The sequence below is a fragment of the Zea mays genome, chromosome 7 (assembly GCF_902167145.1).
Source record: "Zea mays cultivar B73 chromosome 7, Zm-B73-REFERENCE-NAM-5.0, whole genome shotgun sequence".
In the NCBI taxonomy this organism is placed as follows: domain Eukaryota; kingdom Viridiplantae; phylum Streptophyta; class Magnoliopsida; order Poales; family Poaceae; genus Zea; species Zea mays.
The window spans coordinates 108,526,748-108,536,707 of NC_050102.1; positions in this window are offsets into that span (position 1 = coordinate 108,526,748).

Here is a 9,960-nt window from a genome sequence, read left to right on the forward strand (position 1 = left end):
ACGTTTTCATTCCCCATGTACTATAACAAATCGAGAGTAATTTGATTATTTAAGACACTAAATGAGTTTATTTGAAAATGTGATCAACTATAAAGTTGCATAACTTTTTGAGATCTACAAGTTTTATTTTAATAGTTTCTACATCCGAGACCGTTTACAAAATTTTAATTTTAAATTTGAAAACTTCACACGAAATTTTCAATGATAAGATGATTTCAAATCAAAAAATTGTCAACTACAAAGTTTCATTACATTTCAAGACCTACAACTTTTATTTTTGTGGTTTTTCCATCCGAGACAGTTTGAAAAATTCAAATTTCAAAATTCAAACATAGTTTTGCATAACAAGATGATTTCAAACTAAAACATTGTCAACTACAAAGTTTCATAACTCTTCAATACCTACAACTTTCATGTTGGTGGTTTTTTCTTTCGAAGTCGTTTTCAAAATTCAAATTTTAAATTTTTTAAATTCAGACGTAGTTTTCGTTGACAATATGACTTCAAATGAAAAAGTTGTCAACTATAAACTTCTATATGACTTCAAATGAAAAGGTTGTCAACTATAAACTTCTATAACTTCTCAAGATCTACGAAGTTTATTTTGGTTGTTTGGTCATTTATTTATCTCAGATGATGGTTATAACAATATGCACAAATTCTATACGTCTCTCTCGTAGTTTCATAAACTACGAGAGAGATATAGGTTTTATGAACAAATTTATTTTTATTTTGTCATATGAAGAAATGTTCAATATATAAATTGTACATCATGATGAGTTATACAAATTTGTAGTTGAAAACTTTTTTATTTAATTAATTTACTACTTTAAAATGTGATTTTTAAATTGTCTTTGCCTAGTGTTGGAGAAAAAACACTCGGCAAAGAGTTCCTTCGCCGAGTGTTTTCTTTTACCGAGGGTTTTTTGCGTGACACTCGGCAAAGAGCTCTTTGCCGAGTGCCCGAAATAAAACACTCGGTAGAGAATATGGCACTCGGCAAAGAGCCAAATTCCGGTAGTGAGATACTGAGATGGTTGCTTGTCTTGCATGTCTACATAGCAAGTATATAAACACTTCGTTTCTTTCCCCTTAACCTTAATTAGAGATGTCCAAACGGGCCGCCCGGCCCGTTTTGGGCCCGGCCCGCCAGGCACGATTAAAAAATCGGGTCGGGCCGGCTAAGCACGCGGGTTCAATTTCTTGTCCGAGCCTGGCCCGCAACGGGCCTAAACGGGCCGGGCGGGCCGAAAAGCGGGCTATGCGGGCCGAAAAGCACGTTTTAGTGTAAAAAAAAGCGGGCTTAACGGGCTTAGAGCTAAACGGGCCGTGCCGGGCTAGCCCACCGTGCCTAATTTTCTGTCCGAGCCCGGCCCGCTTATTCGTGCCGGGCCGGCCCGAGCCCGCATATAACCGGGCCGTGCCGGGCTCGGACCGGGCCCAAAAAGCGGGCTTCGTGCCGGGCTCGCGGGCCTCGTGCTTATTGGACATCTATAACCTTAATTAATGGCCGAGCGTTGCCTCTCCTGAGTTATTTCTGCAAAGTGTTGGTGATAAATATCATTGTGCTAGGTCGCTGTGGCCTAGAATCCTTTACTGCAGCTACGACATCATTATCAGTGAGGAAGTTTACCATCTGTAGTAGGTCTAGTGCGGATTGCGACCTAAACGAAAGAATGCGCTTGATGATAGGTGTGGTTCTTCAAATGTGAGGTCAGAATAAAAACTGCGGAGGTGTTAGTGTGTTACAGAGAGAGAGAAAAACTTTTGGCCCATCAATTCTATGTGAAGGAGCTTGCGTGTTAGAAATACCTTGTAACATTGTTGCTGATGACGATTTTCTGCCTACAAGCAATATTGAATTTGTGGAGCGCATGCGTACGCGTCTTTCATCGTGTGTGTCCAGTTGCTACACTACCGTGTCGCTAGTTGTTCGGATTAAAACTAACTATTTGAACTGTAAAATATTGTAAAGTCAAGTGAACATGTTGCTAGAGGCAGCAAGCGCCAAGCATACTAGTAACATCGAACCGTTTTAGCCATTATTCCCCTTGATTGCATCTATACGAGGGTGGTTTAACCTAGCCCCAAACTAGATCGAGGTTCTTCCATCTGGCCGTGGAACTCCACTTATAAAAATACTAGTTTCAACATAGAAGATTCCCAAAGCAGGGTTCCCAACGATGGCTTCGTTAGGAGAGACACGTGGCAGCCAGTGATCGGCGTCGAAGCCATTGTTGGAACTTGCTCTCTGCTGCAAGTGGGCCAACGGGGGTGAACAATGGCGACAACAGGGTTACGTGCACGGGGGCAATAGCTCTGTTGATCTAGCCCCTCACGGGCACTGTGCGGGGGTATTTATAGGTGTCTGAGCGCCCAGCGTCTTGTCTCAAGGACGCATGTGCCCTCAGACGCCTAGTTTATCCCCGGAATATTCCCATAAAGCAGGGTTACAAGCTGTAATTACAAGTATGCCTTTACAAGTCAGGCCCGTAATACAGAGGCGGCCACGCGGGGCCCGTTACAATGGGCCAGATCACACGCGGGCCTTGGGGCTGAATGAGGCCGCGCCGTGTGAGGACGTCGCCGCAGGTCTTCGTCAAGGTGTCGAGACCTGCGAAGGGTGTCCCTGCCCGCTTTGCCTCCGTCGGACCAGCGGCTGCAGCGAAGGCCTGGAGCGAAGGGTGGCGTCTTTGCCTTCGCCCCAACATTTGCCCTCCGAGGGACCAGTTCGACAGAGTCACCTGGTGCCGAAGACGTCGCTAGATGGCGGAGACGCTGAAGGCCTGGAGCGAAGGGTGGCGTCTTTGCCGTCGCCCCAACATTTGCCCTCCGAGGGACCAGTTCGACAAAGTCACCTGGTGCCGAAGACGTCGCTAGATGGCGGAGACGCTGCCCTCGCTCGAAGTGGTTCCGCGGGGGTTTTTGATGTGACCGTTGATGGACGGCGTACTGTTGGATTGCGGGTTTCCCGAAGCGTCGCGGCCTGTCGGGTTGTGGGTTTCCCGAGGAGCCGCGCCCTGCCTATAAAAGGGGGGCGGGGGCGGCGCTGTTTGAATTCTGCTTTCCGCGCTCCGTAAAACCCTAGCCGCCCGCCGCCTTGCTGCTCCTTTTCCTCCGCTGCTCCCTTTGCTCGCCGTCGTTCTGGCTCGAGTGAAGCAAACCGCCCGCCGCCGCCGACGGTACGTAGCCATGCCATCCTCTTCTTCTTCCGCCACCGCCACGCCGCCGGCCGCCGCCTCGTCTGAGGAGACGTTGAGTGACGCGATGGTGGAGGAGTTGCGCGCCGGCGACTCTGTTGAATTCGGTGTGTCACGGATGACGTCAGGCCGTATTGAAGATATGCAGCGGTTGGGCTACTTTGGCGACGGAGTCGCTCGGGCCCCGGGGACGGAGGAAGTCCCCGAGCCGGAGGGCGAGTTGGTTGTTTTCGAGGCGTTCTTCGCCGCCGGACTCCGCCTGCCTGCGCACCGGTTTGTCAGCGAAGTCCTGCGCAGATTCAGTGTTCAAATACATCAGCTTACGCCGAACGCCATAGTGGCGCTGGCGAAGTATGTCTGGGCGACGACTTCGTACGGCGGGCAGCCGTCGGTGGAAGTTTTCGCGAAGAATTATTGCTTGCATTGGCAGAAAAGGGTGGTTGAGGGCGGAGTTGCGCAGTTCGGGTCGTGCACTTTCACGCCGAAGACCGGCAAGACCACGATGCCAGTAGTGGAGTTGGTCCCGTGCGCCCGCAACAAGTGGGGCAGTTGGAATGAGTTTTGGTTTTATGTTTCTGAGGCGACTGTCGAAGGCCATCAAGGGCTCCCCGTGTCCTTAATGTGCTCTCACTATTACTCTGCGTATCCGCCTTTCGAAGTGGCAGAAGAGGATACAGACGAAGAGGCCCTACGGTACGCCGCCGGACAGAGCAGCGGGCGTGATTTGGTTGAAGAGTTTGCGGCGTACGGGGTCTGGCCCTTGGCACACGGCTGGGCGCTGGGCGAAGTATGCCCTCGCCAGATGCCCTTTCACGGAGGAAGGGAGGTGCGAAGTCCTGCCTTCGCACTGAGTTTGCGGAACCGTGACCCGGCCGCCTTCGTGCGCGATGCAGAAGACTTGGCGGTGCGACTCGTGGGGCGCTACGTGCCGAAGACGGAAGGCCAGCGCAGTTTCGATATCCGTGGGTCAAACGATCGCTTGAACAGGGTCTTTGAATTAAATCAACTGCCGTACGACGGCTACCCTGGTCAGGACGAAGCAGACCGCCGCGGGAAGAAACCGGCGGTGGAGGCCGGAGGCGACCCTGCGCTGGCGGCCGCCACCTCTTCGAAAAAGAGAAAATTAGGTACTGCGATGGGAGGGCTTGGGGTGTCTGATAGTTTCGCTAGAGAGTTAATGAGGACGTGTGCGGCCCCGGGGGAGAGGATGTCTTCGCCCGAGCTCCGGGAGTCTTCGGCTCGGATGCTGAGGGTTACCGGGGGTTGCTGGCCTAAAAACATTCCTATCCCCTGGGATGAAGAGGACTGTTTTACATCTCGTATGGCTCGTCGGTGGAAAGTTTTTCCTTATGGGCGAAATATCGGTCATGTTGTGTGGGCAGTGATGGACAAGGATCGCCAAGCGGCGGCGCGGAAACGTCAGGCGACTGTGAGGGTTCATGAAGCCCGGCCGAAAAGGCAGCGGGGAGCATCGAAGGCTGAGGCCTCCGGCGGAGGCAAGCCGCCATTGCCGGCGAAGGCGGGTGCCTCCGCGCCTGGCAAGGCGCCGGAGGCGACGGTGGGCGCCGGAGGCCCCAAGCTGTCGAAGGTGGTGCCGTCCGCCAGCGGAGTGGCGGAGGCTGCGAAGGCGGCCCGATCGCTACCGCCGCCCGGCAAACGCGTTGCCGACTTCGGCACTGAGATTGATGTGGAGGATTATCTTGGGGGTGAGTCTGTATGTATACACTTTTTTTTTTTTTTTTTTTTTTAAATCTGTTGATGCGTTGCAGGGTTGGACGAGGGCCCGCTCGCTCTAGTTGTGCCTGGCGCGGCGGTCGCGACGGCTGTGCCAGCGCCGGAGGCGGGGGTAGAGATCCTTGGCGCTGGAGGCGAGGTGACTGCCCTCGCGTTGGTCAGAGACGAGGCGGACGCGGCGACCCGCCGGCTGAAAGAAGCAATGGAGGCGCTGAGTCAGGTCTGCCGAGCTTCTCTTTTTTTTTTTTCTTTTTTTTTTTTTTTTTTTTTTTTTAACACGGGCCTTATGTGTGTTCTGCAGGTGGCTGACTTCACCAGCCGTACTGCGTCGGGGGCCCTTACGGCGACGTTGTCTGCCGAGGTCGAGAGACTTCGGACGCAACACGCGGACGCTGTCCGTGAGAAGTCGGCCTCCGACAGCAAGTGCCGCAAGCTGGCGGAGAAGGTGGCCGCCCTTGAGAAGGAGAAGGCAGACCTCCGGCGCCAGCTGATGGAGGAGAGAAGGGAGGCCAACGAAGCCATCGCCAAGGAGCAGTCTGCGCAGGCGGAGGCCAGGCTGGCGCGGGCGGAGGGCAATGTCGCCAAGGAGCTCGCCGGGGAGCTGCAGCGGCGGCTTGCTGCCTTCGAGAGCCGCGCGGAGGGGGCCGAGGCCGCGGCGCGAGCGGAGGCCGAACGGACGCGCACGCAGCTCATGACTTCATATCGCGAGCTGGGTGTGCGGACGAGCGACTTCGAGGTGCCGGAGCGAGAGGCCGGACTTCGCTGTCTGGAGTGGGTGCAGGAGGAACTGCAGGAGCTCCCCACTGTCTTGGCGGGGTTGATGTCGTTCACCTCCCTGGTCACCTGCGAGGCAGCGATGAACGCGCTCTCTCGCGAAGGCTGCCGGCACTTTGAGGCCCTCGACCAGGTGGATGAAGATTTTGGGCGAGATATCTTTGAGGTCGAAGACCCCGTGGTGAAGGAGTCCGGCGGGGCCCTCTTTGACCGGATGTGGGGTTCATACGGTCGAGAGGTGGTCCGGGCGCGGGCCGAGGCTGCAAGGGCTCAGGTAACGTTGTCGTTTGCTCGGTGCTTGCTGGGTGCGGTTTGTGCGTGTGTTTGCTGAATTTTTTTTTTGTACGTTTTGCCTTAGGCGGAGCGCGGCGAGCGGGTGGACGATTTTGGGGCGCTGAACAGCGCGCCGCCTGAGCCGGAGACCACCCCTGCGGAGGCCGCCACTGGAGTCGCCCCGGTGACCGCGGAAGATGCACCAGGCGTCCTTGTACCTGCTGCGGCCGGCGAAGGCCTACTCCCAAGGGTGGCCGAAGGCGCGTCTGATGCCCCCGCAGCCGCTGTGCCGGGCGTTGAAGATCCAGCGGAGACAACGGCGGAGGCGGCGGCGGAGGCTCCCGCAGCGGCAGGGCCTTCGCAGGTGGCGTAGGTGGTGTTTAGGGTTGAGGGATTTTTGGATGATGTACTGAATTTTGGTTGCTGCGCAGGTTCAAGATTTTGGGCCTGCGCACGCAACCGCTACTACTGGTTTTTTGGCGGCTTCGACCGCGGAAGGTGGAAATGAATGTGGTGGGTCTGTTTCTGAGTTTTTTGATTTTACTGACTCTGGGAGCTCGGCTGAATGGACCGAGGAGTCGTCCGAGGAGGACTTGGACTATTTTGCGGCCCTGGACGAGGCTGCGGCGGAGGCTGCGCTACATGCTGTGGACGCGCCAGGCGTGCCCGGTCCTAGCACCGGGCACCGACGACGAAGGGCGGTTGCGAAGCGTAGGATTAGTGCGGAGGAAGGGGCTCGTCTTCGCGTTAGTAGGGTTGGTCGGCAGGGGCTGCTGTCTTTGCCGGCCGTCTCGGGTGTGGGGGAAGGGGAGCTGCGAAGCCTTTTTGCTGGTGAGGAGCTTAGGATAATGTTATTTAATTATAGAGAGATGGGGATTATTCCTAAAGTTGAGCCGATGTAGGGCATAGTGCCCTCGCTTGTGTATGTGCAAGGGTTTGTAAAATGGAGTGGTGTGCCCTCGCGTGCTTGTGCCTGCGAGGGCGCTGTGTACTTTGACTGGTGTGATTGATTGTGCTGTGCCAGTGTGATTATAATTGGTCTTGCTGTCGCTTCTGCTTTTGCCATACTGGGTCGGCTGCGCCCTTGGGCGGTTTTTGCGGTAGGCTCCGGCTGCGCCTTTTAGGCGACTTCTGCGTGAAAAGCCTTCGCGATAGACTTTGATTTTTGCGCACTTGTGGAGCTAAGTCCGGCTGCACCCTTGGGCGACTTCTGCGCGGTTAGTCTTCGCGATAGACTTCGATTCTTGCGCACTTGTTGTGCTAAGTCCGGCTGCACCCTTAGGCGACTTCTGCGCGGATAGTCTTCGCGATAGACTTTGATTTTTGCGCACTTGTTGTGCTAAGTCCGGCTGCACCCTTAAGCGACTTCTGCGCGGATAGCCTTCGCGATAGACTTTGATTTTTGCGCACTTGTTGTGCTAAATCCGGCTGCACCCTTAGGCGACTTCTGCGCGGATAGTCTTCGCGATAGACTTTGATTTTTGCGCACTTGTTGTGCTAAATCCGGCTGCACCCTTAGGCGACTTCTGCGCGGATAGTCTTCGCGATAGACTTTGATTTTTGCGCACTTGTTGTGCTAAATCCGGCTGCACCCTTAGGCGACTTCTGCGCGGATTGGTCGCACGCGAGGGTGGCTAGCGCTTAGCCTCGCGGTGACTTCGAGTTGGTCGAATGCCGAAGACCGTTGTCGCGGTCTTTTTTCGACACATGCTTTTGCGGGGGATTTTTCTCACATATATTACATGGCTCCGCCTCGTTAAAAACCTCACCCCCCGGGAGGAAAAGAGTGCGGGCCGGTACAAGATTGTTTGCGGTGAATTACAAGGGCGAACTCAGCCCTAGGAATTAAACAAAAAATTTACGAAGGTTGTCAATGTTCCAGGAGTGCTCCAGGTCCTCGCCATCTGGCGTTGCGAGTCTGTAAGCGCTGGGGGAAGCTCTTGTCTTGACTATGAAGGGGCCCTCCCACTTGGGCTCCAGCTTGCCCTTGGACTCCGTCCGAGCTGTTCGGATGAGTACGAGGTCCCCCGCGCTGAACTCCTTTGGGATGACTGCGCGGTCGCGCCATGCTTTGGTCTGGGCTTGGTATTTGTTCAAGGCCTGCAGGGCGAAGACCCGGTCTCCGTCAATGAGATCTTTGGAGGTTGGCTCATCGACGTCAGGGGTGGCTGACGGAGCTGTGCGCGGAGACCCATGTTTTATTTCTTGCGGAGTCATTGCCTCTGATCCGTATAGAAGGCGGAAAGGAGTGAACCCGGTCGCCCTGCATTCGGTTGTGTTTAGCGCCCAGACTGCCTCCGGTAACAAGTCGGTCCATCTGCCTTTTTTCTCGTCGAGGAGCATCTTCTTGATGGCTGTGAAGATTTTCCCATTGGCACGCTCCACAACTCCGTTGGACTGCGGATGATAGACTGAAGCGAAGGCAAGCTTGGTGCCGATGGAAAAACAGAAATCCTTGAAATCTTGATTGTCAAACTGCTTGCCGTTGTCAACTGTTAGCTCGGACGGTACTCCGAAGCGGCAAACAATGTTCTGCCAAAAGAATTTTTGGGCAGTCTTTGATGTGATTGTGGACACAGCCCTCGCTTCGATCCACTTGGTGAAGTATTCGACGGCTACGAAGGCGAACTTGAGGTTCCCCTGAGCGGTGGGCAAGGGCCCGACAATGTCCAGGCCCCAGCGCTGAAGAGGCCATGTATGGGCGATCAGCTTTGTGTATTGCGAGGGGTTGCCTGACCGAGGAGAGAACTTCTGGCAAGCTTCGCAGGACCTTGTGACTCGATTTGCGGCGCAGATCATTGCAGGCCAGTAAAACCCTTGTCGGATCACCTTAGCAGCCAGGGCCCTTGGCCCCGCGTGCGAGCCGCAAGTTCCACTGTGGACCTCGCGCAAGATTTGGATGCCTTCGGTCTCGGTGACGCATTTAAGCATTGGCTGACTGACCCCCTTCTTGTATAATTGGCCCTCGATTAGTGCGAAGTCCCGGCTCCGATGTTCGAGGCGCTTCGCCTCACTGACGTCGGTTGGGTGATAGTATCCCTGTAAAAACAGGGTTATTGGGGCCCGCCAGTCTTCGGTCATGATTAGGTGGACTATACGGTGGCCCTCGCTATCATTTGTTATTTGGAGCCCTTCGGGGCTCCGGACGGCTGGCGTGCCGATGGTGTGAAAGAATACGTCGGAGGGCAGGGGCTCGCCCCTGGCGGCGGCCTTGGCTAATGCATCAGCCTCCTCATTCTTGGCCCTGTCCACATGCTGTAGGGTGAATCCCTTGAACTGCCTCTCGAGACTTCGGATAGCCGCGAGGTATTGCATGAGCGCGGGGTCTTTTGCTGCATAGTCTTTTTCGACCTGACCGGCGACTATCTTGGAGTCTGTTTTGATGATACATGTGGTGACTCCGAGGGCCCTTAGCTTGCGGAGGCCGAGGATGACTGCTTCATACTCTGCTATGTTGTTTGTACATTTGTCGGATTCCAGAGCGAAGCTGAGGCGTGCTGCGTATCTGTGTTTGACTCCGGCTGGTGAGGTGATGACTGCCGCGACGCCTGCCCCCGCATGACACCATGCACCGTCGCAATGGATAGTCCAGACCTTTTCTGTGGATGGGTCCGGCTGTGTTACTGGCCCAGTCCAGTCGACGACGAAGTCTGCCAGGACTTGCGATTTGATGGCTGTCCTGGGCTCGAAGCTGATATGGTAGCCGGAGAGCTCGGCTGCCCACTTGGCGATTCTCACTGATGCCTCCGGGTTCCTGAATAGTTCGCCGAGTCCCCTGTCCGAGGTGACTCGGACCTTGAATGCTTCAAAATAATGGCGCAGCTTGCGCGAGGACATAACAACTGCGTAAGCAATCTTCTCCAGCTCTGTCATGTTGCATTTGGATGGTGTCAGGACTTCGGAGACATAATAAACAGGGCACTGTCTGACTGTGCCTTCGACTGTCTGCTCCTGCACTAGTGCCGCGCTGACCGCGTGC